This window comes from Rhineura floridana, chromosome 3 (genome assembly GCF_030035675.1).
Source record: "Rhineura floridana isolate rRhiFlo1 chromosome 3, rRhiFlo1.hap2, whole genome shotgun sequence".
In the NCBI taxonomy this organism is placed as follows: Eukaryota; Metazoa; Chordata; class Lepidosauria; order Squamata; family Rhineuridae; genus Rhineura; species Rhineura floridana.
Genome location: NC_084482.1, coordinates 191,861,366 through 191,888,806, shown reverse-complemented (window position 1 = coordinate 191,888,806; position 27,441 = coordinate 191,861,366).

Below are 27,441 nucleotides of genomic sequence, written 5' to 3'. Positions count from 1 at the left end.
ATGATACACTAGTACATTTCTTGAAGGTTTTTCCATTGACACAAAACAGGGATTAATTCTATTAACTTTCTCCATTTCAAGTTCCATCAAATCCTTCCAGTCCAGGAATTTTTTTGAACCGATAATATCTTTATCTCCAATCTCTTCAATTCCTTCAGAGACAGCGCTGTATTCCAAACTGTAATATTTATCTCCAGGATCCGTCACAACCAGGAAATCCAAATCTTTTTCCATGTCCATATTTAATCCAATCTCCATAGATTGAACTTTGCCTTTAATTTCTCTTTCATCCTTTTTTGGTTTTCCAGATCTATCTTTATTCTCCTTTCTCATAGAATCCTGAGTTTCTTTCAGCTCCTGTCTCATTTCATGAAATTCAGTTCTCCACGCTTGTCTATTATTTCTCAGTTCTTGTTTTATTGAGTTAATCCCATCCATTATTTTCTGAAGCATGTCTAGAAATAAAGTCCCTTCTTGTACATCCATGATCTTCTTAATTGCCATTCTTAAAACCAAAAGAACAAAACTCCTTCAATTTTCAATGTCCCAAGCAAAGAGCAGTTTATTTCTTTATCCAGTTACAAAGGAGTTAATCTTTCCAACCAACTAACGTCACACGCTAGACAGTCCTTATCTCTTAAATGTCCAGAAGTGCAAAAACAGCTTTTAGTTCACAGCGTTCAAATAACTAGTAGCAGAGAGAATGAGCAGATTCGTCAACAACAACAACAAAAAAGTAGATCAGAAAAAATAGTCCCTTATATATATTACACAAAAGTCTTGTAAATCAAAAAGATTTCTTATCTCTCCCAACCAGAAAGCTCTCATCCGTTGTAATCTTTAAAACGCAATTTTCCATGTCAGCTTTTTGCAATAAAAAATAATAATAATAAGCTATTTATATTTTCTTCCCCCTTAGTTCCGTAAATAAAGAAGGAAAGTCTTACCTCATCTAGGTTATCTTAATTGCTGTTACTTTGACAAATCTCTTTAGCTATATAGATAAGAAAATGATAAATGTAGACAGGAGGTTTGCCTGCTAGTCCGTTAAAAAAAAACGGGTCACTTATCCAGCTGAGCTAGCATAAAATCCTCGCTCTGTCTGAACTGCTGGAAGACAGACAATTCTGACGAATTCCAGGCTCCAACAATCAAAACAAAACTATGTGGCAGATCTCACGCTTCTTCCTTATCCGGAAGAAATCATCCCCAGTCAGAAAAAAACCCTTCTGACTGAATTTAAAACTGGATAAGTTTCATCCAAGACGGGAGCCCATCTCAGAGGCAGCACAGGCGGAGGGATCCTCCTGGGAAGTGCATTATGGGATAGCATCCTAAATGATTTCAAAGCTGTTTTTGATAAAGGTCTTGGGAAATATAAGGGGCCTCCTATTTCGTTGTTCTTGGATCCTACTGTGGCCCCCATCCGTATGAAACCCTGTCATGTTCTGTTTGCACTGCGAGCAAAGATTGATGCTGAACTTGATTGCCTCATAGTGCAAGGCATCTTGGAGCCAGTGACACACCCTACATGGGAGATACCCATTGTCACTCTATTGAAGGCCAATTGCGACATCAGCATTTGTGGTGACTACAAATGCACTATCAATAAAGCCCTGCATCAGCATCCATATCCAATTTCAGTGGTGAATCATCTTTTGGCATCACTTTCACAAGGAAAAGTTTTTGCGAAGTTTGACCTGGCCCAGGCCTATCAGCAACTGTCTGTGGATGATGCTACTGCCAATACTCAGACTATCACCACTCATTGTGAGAAGCTGAATGTTGGAAGATTCAGGACAGACAAAAGGAAGTACTTCTTTACTCAGCACATAGTTAAACTATGGAATTTGCTCCCACAAGATGCAGTAATGGCCACCAGCTTGGACGGCTTTAAAAGAAGATTAGACAAATTCATGGAGGACAGGGCTATCAATGGCTACTAGCCGTGATGGCTGTGCTGTGCCACCCTAGTCAGAGGCAGCATGCTTCTGAAAACCAGTTGCCGGAAGCCTCAGGAGGGGAGAGTGTTCTTGCACTCGGGTCCTGCTTGCGGGCTTCCCCCAGGCACCTAGTTGGCCACTGTGAGAACAGGATGCTGGACTAGATGGGCCACTGGCCTCATCCAGCAGGCTCTTCTTATGTTCTTATGTTCTTATTGTGGTGGATTCAGAGTAAAATGCCTCCAGTTTGGTGTTTCAGTGGCCCCTGGAATTTTTCAGAGTTTAATGGAGGACATTCTCAAAGGAGTACCAGGTGCCGTACTGTATTTTGATGATGTCTTGGTTGCCGGCAACTCTATTGCTGAACTTGCTTCACGGGTGAGGGATGTACTGCACCGTTTTGCTGTTGCTGGTCTCTGTGTCAAGCATGAGAAATGCGTATTTGGTGTTTCCCAAATTGAAGTCCTTGGCTACAGTATTGATGCCACTGGCATTCAGCCTACCCCAGAAAATTTTAAGCAATTCATGAAGCTCCAGTGCCGCATAATAAACAGGAACTTCAAGTCTTCTTGGGACTCTTGAATTTCTATCATGCCTTCTTGAAACATAAGGCTACAGTGGCAGAACCATTGCATCGCCTTCTTGACAAGCATGCTACATGGCAGTGGACAGCAGGGTATGATAACGCCTTCCATGATGTAAAACACCTGTTATCGTCTGACAGTGTCTTTGTCCCGTTCAGAGCCAAAAGAATGAGGATGGAGTGTGTGTGCAAGTAAATCTCGTTTTATTAGAGTAATGGTTACATCAAAGGCATTGCGCTTCATAGGAAACCCTACACTAACTCACTAAAGTCCCTAACTATACTCTAGACATGCTCTGCAGCGTGTGAAGGAAGTTGACTCAACGACCCCCCACTGGGAGCGGCAGACTTATATAGGAAATGTTTTTGAACGTAATCTCTGACTCCTTCGTAATTCCTGTCTTTGCCCTGTCCGTTTCTCGCGGCGACAGGAACGAGGAGACAGGGGACGCGCATCCAACAGGCCGCCCAGTCTTGTAGCCGCGGCTTAAGAGCTTTCAATTTACAGTAATCAAACGTCCCCCATTTTAGCCAAATCTGTTGTGCTGCATCATTCAGAAAACACTCCCAGTTTGTCACACACACACAAACACAGCCTTTTTATTCATCCCCCTTAGAACCAGGAGGTTACTGTTTTGTCCCACGCCTGCAACATTTTTTTTAATGGTGTTCCATCCGTTACCTTACTGTGCGGGGAACCCATTTCCTTCCCTATCCTTGTGTGGCACCGGCTCCTCTTGGAATTTCCGCCTTTTTGAGGGGGGGTTGTCCTTATGACAATCCAAGACCCCTTCCTTGTTTCTTGGGACAACGCAGGCACTTGCAACTATGCACTTCTCACTAGGCTGACAAACACAAAGATACCAGGCACTCAAAACACACCATGTATTCACACCAAAGCAATTTTTGTACCAGGGGATATAATATTCTACTTCTAAACTGCTGTGGAAATAAAACATAGACCACTTTATAGCCTTTTACTCACCCCGGGAGGCCACAGAAAATATCATCTATGGAATTCAATGGATCCCTAATGCCAGCTGGGCGATGGTTTAGCGGCCTCCCCTGGGCAAGCCATGGTTCGGGCGTCTGTTGTGTGTGGGTGTGCAAGCCTTTTTGCCTTGATTCACAAGGACTTATGCAGGGAGCACTTTCCAACTATGTGGAGCTTTGACAATCAATGACAAGCTCCAGTTCCTGGACACAGCCCAACCTGTCTAGTACCCTCCCAGGTACTTTCTTAACTACAGTCCCGGGACATACTCACCATGCATTGAAGTCGCGGCTACTTGATCTTCAGTAGGCTCCTTTATCGCCTGGAGGCAGGACCAACCGCTCTGTCCAGGATCCCACACAACAAGGCGGTGAGCTCGTGATCACAGGGCAAAAGACGGAAGTCAGCCCCCAGAATGACGCAGGAGCCCACCCAGGGATGCCAAGAACTGTTGTAAAACTTATAGGGGTTCTCTCTGGTAGAGAAAAGACCAAACAAGTAGTGGCGAGTCCAAGGCTTTATTCACAACTACTGCAGTAGGGCAAACACATACATTACACAACAATGGGTGAAGCATGAGTCACGCCCCACTTTTCTGCTTCCCCTATTTATATGTTTTTGCAGATCACAAAGGCCTACACAGAGAGGCGCACACAAAGGCTTATCTAACCAGGCAGGAAGGAATGTAGAGAACAAGACACAAGACATACACAGTTGCGTATGTGAATGTAGCTTGCAAGTCTCCTGTTGTCCTGGGATACAGCCTTGATTTTATCTATTTTATTACATTCTCTTTTACTTATACTACAATTCTCTTTACGTTGTGCGCTCCAGAGGATTGTTCTTGGGCTACAGATGGCTGCCGAGGGCCACAATGACCCATGTTCAACTCTCACTTGGGGGAGGCTGCATGTCCAAGTGGCTGTGGCCAAAGTGTCAGAGTAGTCATGGTAGGACCTGCATTTCTTAGGACTGCCTTCCAGAGATTTCCCCTTCAAATGTTAAATAATCTTTATCATTCATTATGAAATTCAGTAAATAAATACCGTATATTCCGGCGTATAAGACGACTGGGCGTATAAGACGACCCCCAACTTTTGACCCTGATCCCTGTTTAAAAAGCCAGCGTCCCTCTCCCCTTTCTTCCCTGCGTGGCCAGCGCCCCCTCGCCCCATAGCCCGCACCGACCTGTGGGCAGGGATGTGCTGCGCCACGGCGCGGCCTTTGCCCACCAAGAAGTGGATGTCGCTGAGCACCTCGTTGTTGAAGAGGAAGGCGAAGCGCTCCTGCACGGTCGGCTTCATCGCCTGCCAGTTGTAGGCCGGCTCCCGCGGCGCCAGCGGGCCGGAGGCGGCGGCGGAGGGCGCTGAGGAGGAGGCCACAGGGGCAGCTGTCGGCAGCGGGTTCCCACCTCTGCCGCCTCCCGCTGCTGCTGCTGCTGCCGCCGCCCGGTGGTTGTGCATCAGCGGAGGCGCCTGCGCGGCCTGCGGCAGCGAGAGCACCAAAAGCGGCCCACCGTTGGCCGCCCGAGGAGGAGCAGCCGCCGCCGCCGCCGCGGCCCCGTCGCTCGCCTGAGCAGCCGCGGGCGGAGGAGCAGCAGCAGCGGCGGGAGGCGGCGCAGGCAAGGCCGCCACGGAGGAGAAGGACGCAGGGAGGCTGCTGCTGCTGCTGCTCCCCACCCCGGCCACCATTTTGCAACGGAGGAGGAGGCAGAGGAGGCCGTGCAGGGCGCCGCCTTCGCCGTGGTGGAGGAGGCGGAGATGGCGGGGACGGAGGAGCAATGGGGATTCCCCTCAGGGGAGGGGACGCCGGGCCAGGGTGCGAGCAGGAGAAATATTCCGGCGTATAAGACGACTGGGCATATAAGACGACCCCCAACTTTTGAGAGGATTTTTTTGGGTTAAAAAATCGTCTTATACGCCGGAATATACGGTATTTGTTATATTTTTAAAAGGACACATTTTGGGATGGTCCTGAGGAAAGGTTCAGAAAAACCTTTGGGCATCACAAACCCACTAAATAGAATGGGGGCCTTGGAGGCCACGAAATATTTTATTTATTTATTCATTATCAATTTATTTCTACCCTTCCTCCCAAAGGGTCACAACACCTCAGTGGGGAACCTGTGTAAGCAGTCAAGTTTTAATTTTTTAAATACATTTGGGGGAGAGACGGGAAATGAAAAAATGGAAAAAATAACATGGAAAAATTGGGAGGACCTGGGGGAGCCACCTTGGGGGGGCATCACATCAGGAGACCTACTGGAGCAGTTAATTTAAAAACAACTAGATTTCTTTTTAAAATGATAAATTAGGGGGAAGGGGGCTTTGGGGCATTGGTTAGCCACCCCTGTTATAAGGAGTATACAGGGATTTGAACCCATGCCTGTAGGGATTTCTAGGGATTTACAGGAGCTGGATTCAATGCTATGCAGTAGCTCTCATAGTACTGGGCTCCTGCTGGGAGGAAGGGCGGGATATAAATCAAATCAAATCAAATAAATAAATAAATAAATAAAATAGTACTGGGTGCTGCTGTGGTGTAATTACATTTGGGATGGGGGGAAAGGTCAATTTTGGTTCTCTTGGTTTCTAATTTTCCATTCTTAAATTCAGTTCTGCACATTTCTGCAGCAATCTGTGATTTTTGAAAAAAATCCTCATCAAAATTCTCCAGCATTTTAGTGTGAATTTATTATAATAAACACATTTTTGTGGGCAGCTTTGATCAATGTACACATTTTTGCAATCCATTTCTCATCCTATAATGCATTTTTGCATGTTATTTTCACTCATATATTCATTTTTATGAACACTTTCCCCAAATAAATGCATTATGTAAACATTGTTTGGTGGGTGAACTGCATTTCTATTCAAATAAGTGCAAATTTCTGAACTTTCGGTTCTCATATTGTTTTAGAAAGTGCAAATTTGATTGACTGATTCACTGTGAAATGCAAATTGCATCAAAATTCTCATCTATCCCTAAATCACATATAGGGTGTGGGGGGGATTGGGCGGGAACTCTGCTGTGGAATGGGTGAGGGAAATTCTGGTGTCCTCCCCAGCTGCATGGAATCACACCACAGGGAAGCATCTCCCGCCATTGTACACATGAGGCCAAGTATGGGGACATGGGATGGGACAGCAAGGCCAGACATTCAGGAGGACCCTTGCTACTGAATCAATTCATATGGATTTTAATTTATTATTGATACTGTTTTAACATAAATGTGGCTTTGCCTTATTTAATATTTTGCTATAGGTCATGTTTTCTTATATTTATTTAATTACTACATTTATATCCTGCCTTTCCTCCAAGGAGCTCAAAGCAGTGTACATGCCCCCCCCTTTATCCTTACCACGACCCTCTGAGGAAGGTTAGGTTGAGAGTCTGTAACTTGCGCATTGTCACCTAGTGAGCTTCGTATATGAGTGAAGATTTGAACCCTGGTCTCTCCAGTCTTAGTCCAACACTCTAAGCACTACACCACTTTGAGCTTCCCTTTGGAAGAAAAATCAGGATATAAGCAATACATGAAATGGCAATGAAATCTCTTGCTTTGTACAACCGTCTGAACTAGCAGAGTTCTTATGTTCTTGAGGTTAAGTTGCTAATGAGATGAAACAAGGTCTTCATCAATGTTTATTCTTTGTTAAATCCCCTCTTACTGCTATCAGTGGCCTCTGCTATCCAGGAGGATTGGAATGAAAGGGACTCACTCCTGAATGGTACGCAGTAACTAACAGCTTGTAGCAGTGCAAAAATGAGAATGGAGATGACATTTTGAAAAAATGGCACAGCCAATAGTGCTGTCAATAATTTAATCAATTTCCACATTATGGCTTTGTAAGTTCTGCCATTTTGTAGGTTCTGCTGTTTGTGCACATGCAGAGATTAGCCAAGTGGACCTAAAGAAAGGAGAAGAAAAGCTGGCTACTAGAAAAGCTTCAAAGATTCCAGTTCAATAACTAGAAATCATCAGTGGAGAAGATTATTTATATTGTATTTATATAGCACTTGAAACACAATGTATCAAATTGGAATTTGCTTCTATTTTAAAGTCTGAATGATACATCATTATCTGAAAAGGTAACAACTGGAATAATTTTCCTATGGAAAAATCAATGCATAATCTAATCGAACAAGTTTAAATTTCTTGAGAATCCATCATCAGATGTTTCAAACTTTTGAGTTTGATATATCTCAGTTTCCCAGAAGTACTTTTTCAAGAGGTAACCATCTCCCAGAAGCAAAGAACCTCATTAACTGTAACTTTCTCCCTTGAGGTTATTTAAAAAAAAGTTTTAGTTTGTTAAAACAACAATGCTTTAATGAACCCAGTTAAGACGTATCAATGGGTCTTCTTGAAGTCTAGTATTGTTTTTGTCCTGACTCACATAATTAAAGAACCTTTAATGAGAGACTGAGTAGTACTTATTCAACTTATTCAAAAACAAAGAGTTTGAACTGAGGACCTTGCTCTCTGATTAATCTGAATTATTATTATTATTTATAACAGCATGTAAATGCTGGCGGGTCAGGAGCAGAGGCTAATACAATGTCTAATACCACAGTCTAATACAATGGAAGCATTAAATCAATATTACTATTATTTATTTATTACATTTATACTCCATCTTAAGAAGATAAGAACAAAAAAAAGAGCCTACTGGATCAGGCCACTGACCCATGTAGTCCTGCATCCTGTTCTCACAGTGGCCAACCTGTACTGCCCATGGGAAGCCCACAAGCAGGACCTGAGCACAAGAGCATTCTCCCTCCTGCAGTTTCCAGCAACTGGTATTCAGAAGCATATTGTCTCTAATTATGGAGGCAGAGTATAGCATCCACGATGGAGGCAGAGCACAACATCTTTCTGCCATTGGATCAAGGTGGAGTGAATCCACTGGACTCCCATGTGGTCTTCCGCCCCAGCACTGATCAGATCTAAACCTGCCTAGCTTTAGCAAGGTTGCTATATAATGTCCTTCAGGGGGGAAATGGAGAAGCATAGTCCCTCCCCCCATTTATTTATTTATTTATTTTGTTTCATTTTTAAACCGCCCATAGCGAGTAGCTCTCTGGGCGGTGAACAAAACAGGATTAAAATACAATATACAATAAAATCAGTGACGAACAACAGCAAATTAAACAAAAAAATTAAATAGAACATATTGACATTAAAATTGAACATTATAATAACATTAAAATGCCTGGGAGTATAGCCAGGTCTTAACCTGGTGCCTAAAAGAAAGTACCGTAGGCGCCAGGCGTATATCCTCAGGTAGGCTGTTCCATAGTTCAGGGGCCACCACAGAAAAGGCCCTAGATCTGACTTCCCAGGAGGATCCCTCCGCCTGTGCAGCCTCTGAGACAGGCTCCCGTATTGGATGAAACTTTTTCAGTTTTAAATCCAGTCAGAAGGGTCTTTTTTGACTGGGGATAATTTCTTCCGGATAAGGAAGAAACGTGAGATTTCCCACACAGCTTTGTTGTGTTTGTTGGAGACTGGAATTCGTCAGAATTGTCTGTGAAAGAAGGTCTTCCAGCAGCTCGGACGGAGCGAGGATTTCTAGCTAGCTCAGCTGAATAAGTGACCCATTTGTTTTTCTTTAAAGAAAAATGGACTAACAGGCAAGCATTCTCCTGTCTACGCTCATTATTTTGTTATCTATACAGCTAAAGAGATTTGTCAAAGAACCAGCAATTAAGAAAACCTGGGTGAGTCAAAACTTTCCTTCTCTTTTACTTACGGAACTAAGGGGGAAGAAAATAAAAATAGCCTAACTTTTTTTTATTGCAAAAAGCTGACATGGAAAATAGCATTATAAAGATTACAACGGATGAGGGGTTTCTGATTGGAAGAGAAAAGAAAAATCTTTTTGATTTATAAGACTTTTGTGTAATATAAGTCTGGGACTATTTTTTCTGATCTACTTTTTTTTTGACGAATCTGCTCATTCTTTCTGCTACTAGTTATTTAGATGCTGTGAACTAAAGTTGTTTTTGCACTTCTGGGCATATAAGAGATAAGGGCTGTCTAGAGTGTGACGCCAGTTGGATTGAAAGATTAACTCCTTTGTAACTGGATAAAGAAATAAACTGCTCTTTGCTTGGGACATTGAAAATTGAAGGAGTTTTGTTCCTTTGGTTTTAAGAATGACAATTAAGAAGATCATGGATGTACAAGAAGGGACTTTATCTTTAGACATGTTTCAGAAAATAGTGAATGGGATTAAGTCAATAAAACAAGAACTGAGAAATAATAGTCAAGCGTTGAGAATTGAATTTGACGAAATGAGACAGGAGCTGAAAGAAATTCAGGATTCTATGAGAAAGGAGAATAAAGATAGATCTGGAAAACCAAAAAAGGATGAAAGAGAAATTAAAGGCAAGGTTCAAACTATGGAGATTGGATTAAATATGGACATGGAAAAAGATTTGGATTTCCTGGTTGTGATGGATCCAGGAGACAAATATTACGGTTTGGAACTCAGCGCTGTCTCTGAAGGAATTGAAGAGATTGGAGATAAAGATATTATCGGTTCAAAAAAATTCCTGGACTGGAAGGATTTGATGGAACTTGAAATGGAGAAAGTTAACAGAATTAATCCCTGTTTTGTGTCAATGGAAAAATCTTCAAGAGATGTGCTAGTGTACCATGTAAAAAAGAGGAACAGAGATGCGGCTTTGCAACAATACTTCAGTGATACGTTCGGAATTGATGACAAGGATATATCTGTGATAAAGGAAATTCCTATCAGACTCTTATTATATGACTATGACAGCAAGATTATTGGGTGCGTAAAGATGGAAGATGGAAGATGGAATCAATATGGATAATGGAAGAAGAGCGATTTGAAATTACTGGACTTAGTAGACTTGATGAGTTGGATTAATTGACATGTTTATCTAGAAAAAAAATTGATGGACATATATCTCAAGGATTGGAAACTTCTCTTTGACTTTTTGTGGAAGAATAAAATGATATGATGTTAATGAGATTTGAAACCAATTAAGATAACCGCTTGAGGAAGGTGATTTTATAATCTATTAAGAGACAGGCTTGTTATATATTATAGACTTATAGCTGAACTACGACAAATCGGAAGTCAATATTTTATTTTTTCCCTTTTTTTATTGTATTAGTTATTGATTTGTGTTTTTTCTTTTTGTATTTTTTGGTTTTGAAAATTTGAATAAAAATTAATTGAAAAAAAAAAGAAAGAAAAGGCCCTAGATCTAATAACAATCCTCCGGGCATCCTGGTGAGTTGGTACCTGGAGGAGGGCCTTGGATACTGAACTAAGTGAGCGGGTAGGTTCATAGTGGGAGAGGTGTTCCATAAGGTACTGCGGTCCCACACCGTGTAAGGCTTTATAGGTCAAAACCAGCACCTTGAATCTGGCTCGGAAACAAATAGGCAGCCAGTGCAAATGGGCCAGGACAGGTGTTATATGCGCGGACCAGCGGGTCCCTGTCAACAACCTGGCTGCCGCGTTTTGCACTAGCTGAAGTTTCCGAACGGTCTTCAAGGGCAGCCCTACGTAGAGCGCATTACAGTAGTCCAATCTAGAGGTTATCAGAGCGTGAACAACTGAGGCAAGATCGTCACTGTCCAGATAGGGGCGTAGTTGGGCTACTAAATGAAGATGGTAAAACGCATTCCGAGCCACCGAGGCCACTTGATCCTCAAGCGACAAGGAAGGGTCAAAAAGGACCCCCAGACTATGAACCTGTTCCTTCAAGGGGAGTGTAACCCCATCTAGAACAGGATAAACATCCACCATCTGGGCAGGTAAAGAGCTCACCAACAATGTCTCAGTCTTGTCTGGATTGAGCTTCAGTTTATTAGCTCTCATCCAGTCCATTATCGCAGTCAGGCAACGGTTCAGCACATCAACAGGCTCACCTGAAGAAGGTGAAAAGGAGAAGTAGAGTTGCGTGTCATCAGCGTACTGATGGCAACGCACTCCAAAACTCCTGATGACCGCACCCAGAGGCTGCATGTAGATGTTAAAGAGCATGGGGGACAAGACCGACCCCTGGGGGACTCCACAATGGGGGGTCCAGGGTGTCGAGCAATGTTCCCCAAGCACTACCTTCTGACGACAATCCGTTAAGTAGGAGCAGAGCCACTGCCAAGCAGTGCCCCCAACTCCCAACTCCGCGAGCCTCCCCAGAAGGATACCATGGTCGATGGTATCAGACGCCGCTGAGAGATCAAGGAGAATCAACAGAGTCACACTCCCCCTGTCCCTCTCCCGACAAAGGTCATCATACAGGGCGATCAAGGCTGTTTCAGTGCCAAAACCGGGCCTAAAACCGGATTGAAACGGATCCAGATAATCGGTTTCATCCAAGAGCGCCTGGAGCTGGCCGGTGACCACCCGCTCCAAGACCTTGCCCAAAAAAGAGACATTCGCCACTGGTCTATAGTTGTTCAAAATATCTGGGTCCAAAGAAGGTTTCTTTAGAAGAGGTCTCACTATTGCCTCCTTGAGACTACCAGGGACTACTCCCTCTCTCAAGGAGGCATTTATCACCTCTTTGGCCCAGCCGGTGGTTACAGCCCTGCTGGCCTTCACCAGCCAAGATGGGCAAGGGTCAAGGGCAGACGTGGTCGCCCGCACCATTCCAAGCGCCTTGTCCACTTCCTCGAGCTGCACCAACTGAAACTCATCCAACAATGAAGGACAAGACCGCGTTCTGGACACTTCAATGGAATCAACTGTCATAACATCAGAGTCTAAGTCCTGACGGATGCAAGCAATCTTGTCCTGGAAGTGCTCCGCAAATTCGTTGCAGCGGGCTTCCAATGTTTCCATAGTGTCATGAGGGCCAGAATGTAAAAGCCCTCGTACCACCCTAAAGAGCTCTGCTGGGTGGCAAAGGGATGATCTAATGGTGGCAGCAAAATATGACTTTTTTGCCGCCCTAACCGCTTTTACATACAACTTAGTGGAAGCACTCACCAAAGAATGACTACATCCGTCAGGAGTTCGCCTCCACCTGCACTCTAGCCTCCTTCTCTCTTGCTTCATCGCTCTCAGCTCCGGGGTATACCACGGTGCTGTATGAGCTCTGCACCGAAGGGGGCGCGCGGGAGCGATCATGTCAATGGCCCGGGTCATCTCCGCATTCCACAGGTCGACCATGGCCTTGACAGGAGCGCCAGTGCTATCAGCCGGAAAAACTCCCAGAGCACTCTGGAAAGCAACAGTCCATTGTATCAGTCTGCCCACAAATGGGTAACCTAGATTACTTGCAGCCAATTGTACCACATGCTACTCTTTTTTACCCCAAGTGTGGCCTCCAAGATGGGTAGCCCCTTTGAATAAAATTACAAACCTTCTACAAGGCCCCGACATCCTCTGTACTGACTGTACTTTTTGTAGTCCTTGAAATCTGCATGATCCAGGAAAGGTATGAGGGGAGATGGCTGGGGCCCCAGCACTTTAACCCATTCCTTCCACCATACCAGTTCTGCGAGGCCCTCGAGGCCCATTCCGAGCCTGCCCAAGCCGCCAGCACCAGGGCAGGAGGAGGCACAGGAGCCGGAGGGGAAGCCGCCGCTGCTGCCGCTGCTGCCACAGCTGCCGAGGAGCTACCCCGGAACAAAGAGACTGGTGCCATTTGATGATCTGGGTTGCTGCAGTCAGTGGTGGCTGGACTAAAATCCACTCTGAGCAGCATGGCGTCGCTAATCCATCATCTCAGTCATCATGGAGAAAGGATCTCTCCTCCAGGTCTTTCCCCTCAAGATCCATTCCTTTGGACTTCTCTTGTGCCCATCCTTCTTCTCACCCACATTTATTTATTTATGTATTGCTTATTTTAAATGGTAAATTGTATTGTTTATATTGTTGTATTTTAATATTGATGTATTTTTATATTTGTGTTTTTTTGTAAGCTGCCTTGAGGGCCTTTTGGCCAAAAGGCGGGGTAGAAATAATAATAATAATAACAACAACAATAATAACAACAACAATAATAATCCTTTATTGTTGTTGTTGTTGTTACTATTATTATTATTATTACTATTATTATTATTATTATACCAGAAGAGTTTTTTTTTCATAAGGTCGTGTTATCTATTGTGTTGAGAATTTTCAGTGTGACAAGCAGGAAAGGTAGTGAACTGAGCAAAGGCCCAATTCTTGCAAGTTCTGCCTGAACCCAACAAGCAGAATCTGTGTTCCTAATTATGTGAACTAGGTGCTTTCACGGAAAGGCATTGCAGCAGAATTTCAAATCTGAGAAGCTTCGGCCTCTCTTGTCTCTTCTAATTCTACAGTGTTTCCCCTTGTTCATAAACTGCATCACTAAACGTTGCCACTTAGTAGACCATTGCTTAAGGCAAACAACCTGATTATTGAACATTCATTTTGTAGGGAGATTAGACAATGTTGCATCAAGGAATTGTTATACCATACTTTTTAATGCATTTTCCTATTACTTTCCTTATTGCAAAAAGTCCAATCTTTTGAGGATGCAAGTTTGTTGCATGAGAACTGCAAATCTGCTTTAATTGTGCAACCTGCATTTGCTGGTATATGATTGAATTCCACCTCAAAGTAGCAACAGTCTGGAAATGCCTTAATGTGTGGATTGAAATATAATTGTCTTTCAGATTTTGCACTTCTTTGAATTTTGTGATACAGTTTTTGGCTCCAAAAACGTGTTAAAATGTGTATTTTAGGATAAAATACACTTAGAAATGCGGACACTGAGATAACATATATATTTAAATATGTATTTTGTGATAAAATATTTAATACTTAAATGCATTTTTTAGTCTTTTTAAAAATACAGATTAATGTGGAAACAGACATATGAATGAACACATGTGAATCTGACATGAACTACGTATAGACAGGTATAGATGTTACCCAAGTTGCAGCAAATCTGTTACATACTGTATTTATTTATTTCAGATATTTATATACCACTTTATCATCCACATTTCTAAGTGGTATATATGGTCACAAGACATACATAAAATGAAACAATAAAATCCTAAAATCAAACCAAAGATATTCTATCTGTTGTAATCTGACATATAATGCAATACGATTTACTGCCTGGAGCCATAGACCATTAAAATGGCTATTAATGGAGACATAAAACATGAGCAAATATATTTTTTATTTAAGGTAAGAACAAAGTTAAAACAAATCCTTGAAATGTCCTGGAATTACTCTTAATTTTAGCATACTCAGATTACTGAATTGTCTTTACAGTCAACTGACATTTGAATCAAAGGGCTTGTTCAAATTTTCTTTGCTGCAATTGCAAGTAATGTGACTTGGTAAGATATATATACACATTGGATGACAAGAAAAATCACTATGTCCTGTATTGATCACCTATTACATTGAGATTCATAGTATGATAACAATTTATTTATTTATTAGACAAGCATGTAGTATTCAGGTGCATGAATTACTAAGAATTATTAAGAATTAATAATTCTCCTCTGTCACTCTCAGTTGCCATCCAACAGTATGGAACTCTCTTCACCTGTGTTATGATACCCTGCAGGGGGCTCTTCCAACTTCCCAGGAAGAGACTTTGGTGTTCGGTTATATGTACATCCTTCAGTGTCTCTTAGGTTACTAACACAACTCGATGGTTGGATCCAGATGTCTCCATGCTTAGAATAGACACTGAAATCCCTGCAAAGTTTGCAGACTGAAACCAACAAATATTGATTTCCATTTCAGACATTATTAAATACATACATACATACATACATACATAAATTTTATATCCTGCCCTTTCTCCCAGAAGAAGCCCAGGGTGGCAAACAGATGATAAAATACTAAAAACATATATAAAACATCTTAAAACAAAATACCTTAAAACATCTTTTAAAAAATGTTTAAACATGGGACAAATAAGCAAACATCAGCAATTTCCATGATTTCTGTTTTCATCAGAATTCTCTGTCCCTGCTCTTCAGGAATTGTGTGATGCACAATTAATGTGTGAAGGGGACTTTTGTCACAGCTGGTGTATGTGCAAAATCAATTTTCTCCATCCACATAAATCACTTTATACTTACTTAACACTAAATGGTATTTGCCAATTTGCTTCCCATTCACCCCATGCAATTTGGAGAGGTTCTGCTTGGGTTTCACCAGCTTGAAACATTTGCAAACTTAGCTACCACACTGCTCAGCCTTGACTCTAATTTACTTATGAATAGGGATGGGGGAGAAATTTGATGCAGTTTGCATTTGAAGCCAAATCTATCAAATTCACACTTTCCAAAACAATATGAGAACCAAAAGAGAGCCATCCTTCAAAATTTGCACTTATCTGAATTTTGTGATGCAGTTCTCTAACCAACCAATATTTACAAAAATGCATTTATTTGGGGAAAATGTGCATAAAATGAATTTATTAATAAAAATAACGTACAGAATGCATTAGGAGAAATTGCTTGTAAAAACGTGTACATTACTCAAAACTGCCTACAAAAAAGTGTTTATTAGGAGAAATTTGCACAAAATGCTGAAGAATTTTAATGATTTTTAAAAAAATCTGCAAATTGTTGTAGAAATATGGAGAACTGAATTTAAGACTGGAAAACAGAAAAGCCGAGAGAACTGAAATTGACAGATCCCTCCAGTCCCAGTACTGATCTTTGGGGAAGCCAGTGCCTCCTTTTTTACATTGTGAGAAATGTCAATGTACTTCTTATCTCTCCTATATGTTGCTTAACAGTGAGTGATCCATAAGAGGATTATTTTGTGATATCCTGTTGGAGCTAAGAACAGGACTGTCTGGGACAAATAAAATGGCAGCCATTCCATTTCTCTGCTCCCCTCCACCACCCAAAAGAATTTTACCTCAGTCTTGAAATACAGGCAAAACAAGCTTATTTTGAGGTGGCCAAAATAATTGAGAAATAGTCCTTGTCAATGTGGTATAGTCCTAGTGCAGAGTATCATATGAATAGACTGAAAAGAAGAAATTGGCCTTGGGAATACTGCAAATGAAGGAAAACCTGGATGATTTAGCATGTGAGCAAATTCCATGTTAGAGAGATCTCTTCATATCCCTTAATTTAACAGGCAAATGTTGAAAAGTCTCCATAAACATCCATGTGCAGTGTTACTGCAAGGTGCCTTAAAGTGCTAAAGTCTTTAGACATGCTTTCTGCTGCTGTCAACACATTAGTTAAATTATGTTAGGGACCAAATTCCCTAAAGACAGCAACCATGCTACCAGATTGTACATTGTGAACCTTGGGCAACTTGTGATGCAAACATCACTCCCTATTTTGGCCCAGCCAAAGCAACAAAAGTTTGCCTCAAAGGATTTCACAGTGGTGACAATAGAACTTGAAACTATTAAGAAGCGGTTTCTCCCCAGAAAAGGGACTCAAGTCATAGGCAACTGAACTAAGATCTGTTTCATGCAGTATTGGGATGTGATTGTTTTCAGAATCCATGATGTTAGATCTCTGGCAAATACCTCTGTTACTTAGTCTAAATGCTTTTCATTTAAGAGTCAGACACAGGTTGGCTTGAAGAAATATAATACAGCGGGCTATCAGAAACATGATTTATTAGCATGCATTATAAACATTAGACCTCTGAACAGAATGTTGGAAATCTAGCTCTTTGAGGACCTAAACTGTTCTCTTGCTGCTAATACATGAACACAAGTAGGTATGTGCATTTTTGCTGGATTTTGGTTTTGTGCTGGCTCTGAACAATCCAAGTTGCATGAAGAACAGTTAAAAGACTTGGATACATTTAGTCTGGAAAGAAGGTCAAGGGGAGACATGGTAGTTGTCTTCAAATATCTGAAAAAAACATAAATGGAATGAGTGGAGATGAGAAGATCACATCAGAGCTTCATGTGTTTATAGACTGAATCTGTCCAAATTTTGACAAAAATCTGTCAAGAAATATGGAAAACTAAACAATGGCCCACAGACTGGAAGCATTCCATATACATCCCAATTCCAAAGAAAGGGGATCCCAGGGAATGCAGTAATTATCAAACTATTGCCTTAATATCCCATACAAGTAAAGTAATGCTCATGATTCTACAACTAAAGCTCTTACCATATATGGAGCGAGAAATGCCAGACATCCAAGCTGGATTTAGAAAGGGAAGAGGCACCAGAGATCATATCGCAAACATAACGTTGAATAATGGAACGGAGCAAGAAATTTCAGAAGAAAATCACTGTGTGCTGTATAGATTACAGCAAAGCCTTTGACTGTGTAGATCATGAAAAACTATGGAATGCTTTAAAAGAAATGGGGGTGCCGCAGCATCTGATTGTCCTGATGCGCAACCTATACTCTACACAAGAGGCTACTGTAAAGACAGAATATGGAGAAATCGATTGGTTCCCAATAGGAAAGAGTGTGAGACAGAGGTGTATTTTATCACCCTATTTATTTAATCTATATGCAGAACATATCATAGGGAAAGCAGGATTGGACCAAGATGAAGGAGATGTGAAAATTGGAGGGAGAAATATCAATAATTTAAGATATGCAGACGATACCATACTACTAGCAGAAACCAGTAATGATTTGAAACGAATGCTGATGAAAGTTAAAGAGGAAAGCACAAAAGGAGGACTACAGCTGAATGTCAAAAAGACTAAAGTAATGACAACAGAAGATTTATGTAACTTTAAAGTTGACAATGAGGACATTGAACTTGTCAAGGATTATCAATACCTCAGCACAGTCATTAACCAAAATGTAGGCAATAGTCAAGAAATCAGAAGAAGGCTAGGACTGGGGAGGGCAGCTGTGAGAGAACTAGAAGAGGTCCTCAAATGCAAAGATGTATTACTGAACACCAAAGTCAGGATCATTCAGACCATGGTATTCCCAATCTCTATGTATGGATGTGAAAGTTGGACAGTGAAAAAAGCAGATAAGAGAAGACATGATTCATTAGAAAAGACAATAATGATGGGGAAAACAGAAGGGAGTCGAAAAAAAGGAAGGCCAAATGAGAGATGGATTGATTCCATAAAGAAAGTCACAGACCTGAACTTACAAGATCTGAACAGGGTGGTTTATAACAGATGCTATCGGAGGTCACTGATTCATAGGGTCATCATAAGTTGTAATTGACCGGAAGGAACATAACAACAACAACAACAACAACCTCCTGATCCAAGTTTGTTGGGTAACATAAAGGGATGTATTTACATTATTTAAAAAAAGCTTTTTCTTGGGAGAATGGGGGTTGGGAATTCTTGCTTTTTCAGTGTTTTTTCCTGTTTGGTTTCCTGGCTTTCCTTCTGCTGCTTGGCTTCCCATATTCCATACACTATGGCCAGCCTTAAGGCCTAAACAGGCCCAGACCTTTGTATCTGATTGGTAACTCTGAATTTCATCTTCATAATAATCAAGGAAACGTTGAGCTAAAAATATACAAATAACTGAAAAGTAGATTAGTTCATTATTTTATGTTTTGTTATCAATAATTACAAAATGCTCTCTGAATTACTTATCTCAATTGTCTTCGTAATGTTAATCCACCTCTTCATTATAATAGTGTTGCACGCCACCCCAATCTCCAAGCGGTGAGATTTCCAGGGGTCCCTGCGCTCATCCCGGGTTTGGTTTCCTTGGGAAGAAGGTCAGCGGAGACTGTGATGTCTTTATAAAATATGGTTTGTTTATTTACACACATTCCAACCTGAGTTAGGATGGAGAGGTTCAAGGCATCAGCAGTCCAATATCCAGCTTTTCTATCAGGGTTACAGGGGGCATCCTAAAGCCATGGTGCAGAGAGCCAGTCTCTCCGCCTGCCTCCAGCTCCTAGCCTTTTCTCTGACACAACTCACACACTCAAAAACAAACCTCTCCTAGCCGCCAGGAGGGGGGGAACTCTCCTGAAGAGTTTCAATGTCAAAAGGTTCTTCCTGGCCCATTTACCAGTTGCTCAGCACCTGAAAGACCCATTAACAAACCTGGCCACTCTATTAGCTTAACAAAAGAAACTCATCTGGCCAGCAGAGCCAGCCCTTCACCCCAAGGCACAGGATTCCAAATCAGAGGCTGGAAGGGGACTCACAGGAATCATCCATTCCAACCCCCAAACTCACAACACTATTATTGGTTGATTTCATCTTCAGTTATTAATTTACTTGTTCTATTTTGAACAAGAACTTCTGCTTGTGCGGTATGATTTTCCCCCTTCTCCTCACCCCACAGATGCCACATTCTGTTCCTGAATGTGCTCTGGAAGGTTGGGGGAACACCCAGAAGAAATTTAAGGGGCACGTCTAGGAAAGAGAGGGGGCAAAAGTCCCATTGTGCAAGCGGAAGGCATTTTGCATAAGGATTTACTTAGCACTACTCTGAATACAACCCAATGTCACACAGACATATTGTATAAAGGAAATCAAGAAAGCCAACCGCATCAAAGGTTAAGGAGAATGAGAACTGAATGGTGGTCTCTGCTTCTCCCCTGAATCCTCTGTCCCCTCATTCATGTTATTCAGTAGGCATAGGGTTTGAGGATGTACCACAGGGTTCTATTTTTTAGATTCCCTTTAATGAGGGTGGATGCGTGGGCGGGAATGGACAAGGATTCTCATAAGGAAAACATACTGAGAAAGCATATTTGAAGTTTGAGTTGTAACTTCCACTTCTGAAACTATACCTTAATTGAAGTCTGGAGACCCAAATCCCCAAAGTTTAGGAATGTGATCATTTTTCCATAGAGACTTTAAATATGGTGGTGAAAGCACTGGATGTGATGTAGATTCAGAAAAATTAAAAGGCACATATTTTTCTCACTTTGCAAATAATGAGCATGTGGGTCTAAGTAAAGATTTCACAGTGATGTTGGCAGTAAATGTTCCTATACAAGACAATTTTTTATAATTCAGTGAGTCTGAATTGTTTTTGCAACTTACCTCAAATTTAGGGTTTGTAATTCTGAATATTTTAATCTGTGAAAAGCTATCAAGAAAACACTTGTTTCCCAAGAGCGTTAAATATTGATTGTGATTTTTTTTCCTTTGGGGGTTATAAAAAATATTTCAGGTTTTCAAAATATAAACCAAATAATGTCATTATTTCAGAATACAACGTTGCACTGAATGCTCTGTCAATCATTTTTTGCCTTAAACAGGAAAAACATAGTAACCCTTTTAAACTGAATTATGGTCAGTCATTCAGGGGAGTATGACGGAGGTCATGAACAAGATTTAATTAGATCAATGGCTGGAGCATTGAAGCTTCACAGCAGAGCAACTGTAGACTAGCTTCTTTTTAAAACTTTTGTTTTTCTTCTTGCTGTTCCAAACACATGCATTAGACACAGGTATGTGACTCTTAATATTTATATAAGTTGTATTTTCAGTGCAATTTGGTTTTTTTTAATTGATGCAAACACCAATTTTCATAAACAAAATCCTTTAACACTGAATCTGGAGCAGGCAAACACAATCCAGTGGAAAAATAAATTATATATAGCAGTATAAAGTATATATACTGGAAATGTGTGTGATATTGCTTTTGGGGGGGGGCAAAAATTAGGTGCCGATACTTATATGGTTTTATCATACCTTGATAGAAGTGCTGTGGGTGCCAGGCCAGCACAAAAGGATTACCATGGTGGCAAAAACCAAACAAAACAGAGAGATGACAGTACTCCATACAGGTCAGTACCAATAATAATAATAAAAAACATTCTGTATGTGTAGACAGATACTTGGATAGGTAGATATAGATATATCTGACACCATGTACCTAGTTCATTCCCACATTTTTCTGGTGGTGAGAGGAGAAAATCTGTTTGGGTTGTTGCTGGTGTGGAGGATCCTTCTTGCTACAAAACCAGTTATTTTCCAGTTACATGATTTCATCTTCACATTAAGGAAAAACAAAAGTTGGGGTTAAATCTGATTTTAATATTCAGTTGGTTGGAACAGAAATCTATAGGAATAGAGAATTCTGTGTCATATTGTACACTGACTTTCAGCACAGTATAGGGCTCCTTCTGTAGGCCTATCAGGGCATTGGAGTTGTTAAATTAATGTGAATATTATTTATTGTATTTTTAGCTTATTGTTCCTTGAATGAGCTCTTTTTGTGCAAAACCCATTGGCGTGTAGTCTGTTTTTTCTCAAACTGTATCACCAAAGGATCCAAACCCAATCTTTACAAACACTGAAATTAAAAATTGGGCAAAGTAGTATGCTAACTCAAGTATTAGAAATATGTAAATTTATATTATAGTTGTCACCATAAAATATAACTAAAACATAACGAAAATAGCTATCTTCATCACATATGTCATCATATGTGAAGATGGAAGGCTTGCATAACATCCACAATCTCTTGTGTGCATATATATCTTAACATACCAACTTCACAATAAATTCTTAACACAAAAACGTGATAAAAGGTCATCTGATGTTTTATGGTGACAACTATTAAATAATACAAATTTACATATTGCTAATACTTGAGTTAGCATACGACTTTGCCCAATTTTTAATTTCAACTGTTTTTTGTCAAATCAACAGATATGTCTATTGAGTGGCACAAAGTAACACAGACTGGTGTGCTTTAGCCCATTGTTTCCGGTACATCAAAGTGCATTTCACTCTGTGCTGGAATGTGATATGTACACATCATACACTCTATTTAGGGAGTCATTTTTATCCAGACATTAATGGGAAATCAATTTTTAAAAAATGCTCTGTATCCCAACTGCTGTTAAAACAAATGATTCCATTGCTCAACATTCTACAACTAAAACAATGGACAAAACTTCAGCAGTGATAAAGAAAACATTAAAAAGTCACAGGAGCTCTACAGTGAATCTAGAAGATCCTTAGCCCCATCCAAGGGCAGGGCATCTGCAGATGCAGAAGAAAAAAACACATTTTTTTTTTAAAAAAATATTTTTAACACTGTTTTCATGTATTTTAAGATCTGTTTTTATGATGCTTTAAAGTGTTTTTAGTGCTTTGTTTGCTGCCCTGGGCTCCTGCTGGGAGGAAGGGCAGGATACAAATTAAATAATAAATAAATAATAAATAAGTCCTTCCTAGGCATACCTGTTACTGGATGGGGACCCACATCTCCATCTAGGTGCTCTGATGTGGTTCTTCCCTCTGATCTAGTAGCAGGTGCGACACACAAAGCCCTTTTATTTTGTTTTATTAAAACAAGGTAACATCTTTTTATCTCATAAATCATGTATGGACACCTTTCCCGCCTTTGATTTATTGTTAATGTGGTATCTTTTCATTTTTATGTTTGCTAAGCTAGAGAGGTCAGTGATTCATAGGGTCACCATAAGTGGTAATTGACTTGAAGGCACATAACACACACACAAGCTAGAAATGTATTGTGTGCCACGTCTGTGGAAAGGTAAAACTGATAGTGAATAAAAGAAAAAGAAAAAGGTAACATCTTAATGACAGGCTATTTGAAAGGGGCAATGAGGGCTGGATTCATTCCCTCCCCAGTTTTTTTCCTTCCCTCCAAATAGGAAGATTGCAAACCCCAAGTATTGTGTACATTCAGTTGAGCTGCATGGCTACCTACAAAATCACTGGGAACAGAAGTTTATATATTTTGCTTCTAAATGTTGGGTTTTCCCCTCAAATAATGTTAATAGCGGTTTACCTAAAGTTTATCACAACTTTGTGCAACTTCCATTCCCACGTATTATCTCCTTGTCTCTTTTTAGCTGAAATCCAGACAAAGGAAGGAAGAATGGGAAAAGGGAATGCAACATAATGGACGGAGTTTGTTCTTGTCGGACTTCAGCATCAAAAGTCACCCATCATCTTCCTTGGTGTGATCCTCTTCATGTCCCTAATGGCTCTTGTTGGAAACAGTGTCCTCCTGTTTCTAATTAAAATGAGTTCTGATCTACACATGCCAATGTACTTTTTCCTCAGCCAGTTAGCCCTTATGGACCTCTGCCAGGTTCTCTCAATTGTTCCCAAAATGACAGTGGGTTTTGTAACCCAAAAGTACATAATATCTCTGTATGGATGTGTTGCCCAGATTTTTGTCACTTTGGTCATGGGAGGAGCAGAGTGCCTCATCCTGGCTACCATGTCATATGACAGGTATGTGGCTATTTGCAGGCCATTACAATATCCAGTCCTCATGAGGAAGAAAATCTGCAACATCATGTCAGTAGCTGCCTAGTTTTGGTCTTTTGTCTAGGCTTTGACCTGTTCCCTTTATGTACTGCCTCTTCCCTACTGCAAATCAAATGTGATTAGCCATATTGCTTGTGATTATACAGCGCTTATACAATTGTCTTGCTCTGACAATTCTGCGTTTGAAAAATCAATATACCTTGGAACTTTCCTAGTATTCCTCATCGCCATCTCAATCATCTTTGCTTCCTACACAGCCATCCTCCTGCAAGTCCTGAGGGTGCACTCCTCTAAGAGAAGCCACAAGGCCTTAGGAACATGCTTTTCCCACTTACGTGTTGTGGGGGTCTTCTATGGTGCAGCCATTTTGACATACATGATACCCGTATCTTCCTATTCAGCACAAAAGGCCATGATTAACTCAGTGTTTACAGCTATTGTCCCTGCCATGATGAACCCTTTCGTATACAGCCTGAGGAATCGGGACATTTTAACAGCTCTGAGAAAACTCTTTGCAAAATGCACATTGTGTAAATGATTGGATAGGAAAAAGAAATGATCCGTTACACTCTCTTTTGAACCTGCAGTACCCTGAAATACAACTGAAAATAATGACAGAAACAATGTTTATCTAAACATATTTTAATATTAAAATCCAGCTTCTCATTGATAAATGCAGTGAAAAAGGTTTCCAAATGTTATCTGACTTTGGTCAACTAGTTTCTTAACTGTGTTGGTGACCTTTTAGCTCCCTCTGTGAAATATAGGGATAATAAAACTGGCCAATCCTACTGTTGTATCGGGGGTAGAGGAGCTGTCAGTGGTAGGAATGGATGGGAAGCAGTGCTCAGTCTGGCACTGTGAAAACAAGCAATGGGCAAAGCAGCTGCTGCAGCTGATACCATCTTCATTTCGCCAGAATGCCTCTGGGCCTCAAATGTTGGGACCTCACCATAGACCAGTGGTTCCCAACCTTTATGAGCACGGGACCCCCTTTATAAGCTGAAATTTTTTTGTGACCCACTCCCCCCAGGGAGGCAGGCTGGCTGCCAGGAAGGAAGGGGGAAAGCAGCCTTTCTTTGCAGCCTTGCTTCTTTTTGCTTCACAAGAAGCCCTCTCCTCTCATTCTAAGTAGGGCCGTTGCCAGTAGCGGCAGTGCAAGGAGACAGGAATCGGTGATAGTAATCCCCTCTTCTTCCTGGTAGCCCCACCCTCAGCCTCCTTTGGCATCTGCCATGTATTTTATAGGCAGATGTCTGCCCTTAGTGCACCTGAAAGACGCTGTGGAGCTTCAGAAAAGGCCTCCCCTCTCGTTTGGAGCAAGGGGGAGGTGTCATCTGCAGTGGCAGTGGAAAGCAGACAGTGTAGAAGGAGTGAAGACTTTTTAAAAAAATTAATAAATAATTCATTTCTTTACTGTTCATGGCCCCCTCTGGATTACTTTGCGGCCCCCCTGGGGGTCCTGGCCCCCAGGTTGGGAACCACTGTCATAGACAATCTGGGGAAATGAAGATCGCAGCAGTTCCTCTTAGGAATGGGAAAGGATTTTGGTTCAGCTCTCATTCTAATATGAACCTAATTTGTACTTTCCAAAACAATATGCACAATGAAACACAGCTATCCTTTGAAGTTTGCACACCTCTATATTTTGCAACCAAAAAACTCTGTACCATTATACTTGCACATTGTATGGTGTACTTGCACGTTAGTGGAAAGTGTGCATAAGTTGCATAAATTAGTGAAATAACATCCAAAAATGCATATTAGGGGAAACATGTATATTAGCCAAAATTGCATACAAAAATGTGCATATTAGGAGAAATGGTGCTCTAAAATGTTGCTGACTTTTCATGAGGACTTTTTTTAAAAAAAAATCACAAACTGATGTGGAAATATGGTGAACTGAAGATTGGAAAATGAGAAACCAAAAATGACAGATTCATCTATCACTAGTTCCTGTCACCATTTTGCCTACTGCTTCTCTTCACAGTGTTGGGCTGAATACAACTCCCTAACATGTTTAAAACTTTTTTTAAAAAGGGGGGAAGTCAGCAACAAGCTTCAGCCACAATTGGCCCTTGGGTGCCCATGAGCCATGGCTTCTACCTCAGAATGATGAATGCTAATGCCTCTCCTCAGTCCTGTGGTCCTACTATGTCATGGTCAGTAACTAGGGATGGGTGAATCTGTCCATTTCTGTTCCTCTCAGTTTCTCATTTTTCCTAATCTTAAATTCAGTTATTCACATTTCCCCATCAGTTTGCTTTTTATTTTAAAAAAAACAGTCTTCATAAAAATGCATCAGCATTTTAGTGTGAATTTCTCTCAATATATATACATTTTTGCACACTTGCCTAATATACACATTTCTTGCAAAACAATTTCCTGTAATACAATGCATTTTTGTTTGTTATTTCCACTGATACGTGCACTTTTATGCACACATTACCCTAGTACAAGTATTTTTGTACACATTACTTGGCTGAAGAACTGCATTGCAAAATTAGGAAATGTGTGGCTGTTGGCTGTGTTTCAGTTGGGTATTGTTTGGGAAAGTGTGAATTAGGCAGGTTTGCCTGAAAATGTGAACTGGATCAAATAGCATTAGTGTAATCTAGTCAAGATTCTATGCACCCACCGCAAAGCAGACTGCCAGACGATATCACCTCAAGCAAGAGTTAAAAGAGCGCTCTCTAGCCCCCTTTTCTCTCATTTCGTCTTTCCTTCTGTCTGCCACCTGCTGCCTTTTCCTTGTCGAGGCTTTCTTGTTCATTGCATACTCTCTTTTGCTGTGTCATGGAGCCATGAAATTATTATAAAATTCATTTTTTTCATTGGGTGGAACACTGATGCGAAATTTTCAATATCAAAGATTGTCTTGAAATGAGTGGCAGGTTGGCAGTAAGGAAATTAAGCAGGGTTTTTAAAAATAGTACAATTTGTTTAATACAAATGTTATTGGTTGAAAAGTATATAATATAAATTACATAAATAGAAAGAGATAATCTAGTATCGCAAGACAGGTCTTGGTAGTTATTTTACTTCAGAAAGAGACAGGTAGAAACAGGTGTTATTTTTATTTTTAATTGTAAATAATGATTGAAGAACTGAATGATAAACAGAGGTTAACCAATATTAACCAATCATCCCCATAATGTGTTAATCATAATAGCATAATCTGAGAAAAAAGCTCTGAAAATCGTTTTTCTTGGCCTGGCAGGCTTCTAGGGGACAGGGCACACAAATTTCAAGTGACACAATTCACTGGAGGTTTCACACAGGTCTGAGTGGCTGGCATTTATGATCTCTTCACCATCCCAAATGCCCCTTTCCAAAATGCATTCTTGGGGGTGGGCAAAGGCAGCCATCACAAAAAATAGTATGTGATAGTGGGCACCACCATTTTTATTTTATTTTATGGTGGGTACCATTCCACTTCCCCCAGAATGCTACTTGGAAGAAGACATTGGGATGAAGGAGCCGAGAGGAAACTCCTATTAGTGTCTTGCCCCAAAATTACGGTACCTTTCAAAATGTGAAAGAGGTGAGGTGCTTTTGCTTTGTCTTTTACAGAGAACCCCACTTGAAATTCAGGCTCAGCTTTTGACAATTCAGAAATTTGGCCCAGCTGTAAATTCTTAAGTTCTCCCTGTCTCTCTCAACCCTACAGTGTCTAACCTCTCTTCCAACAGAGGCTGGGTATTAAGAGTGTATATAGACCTCTGGGGGGGGAGAGCTATCTGGTGGCGGTGGCAGTGGCGGCAGCAGAGTAGGAGTAGGAGTAAGG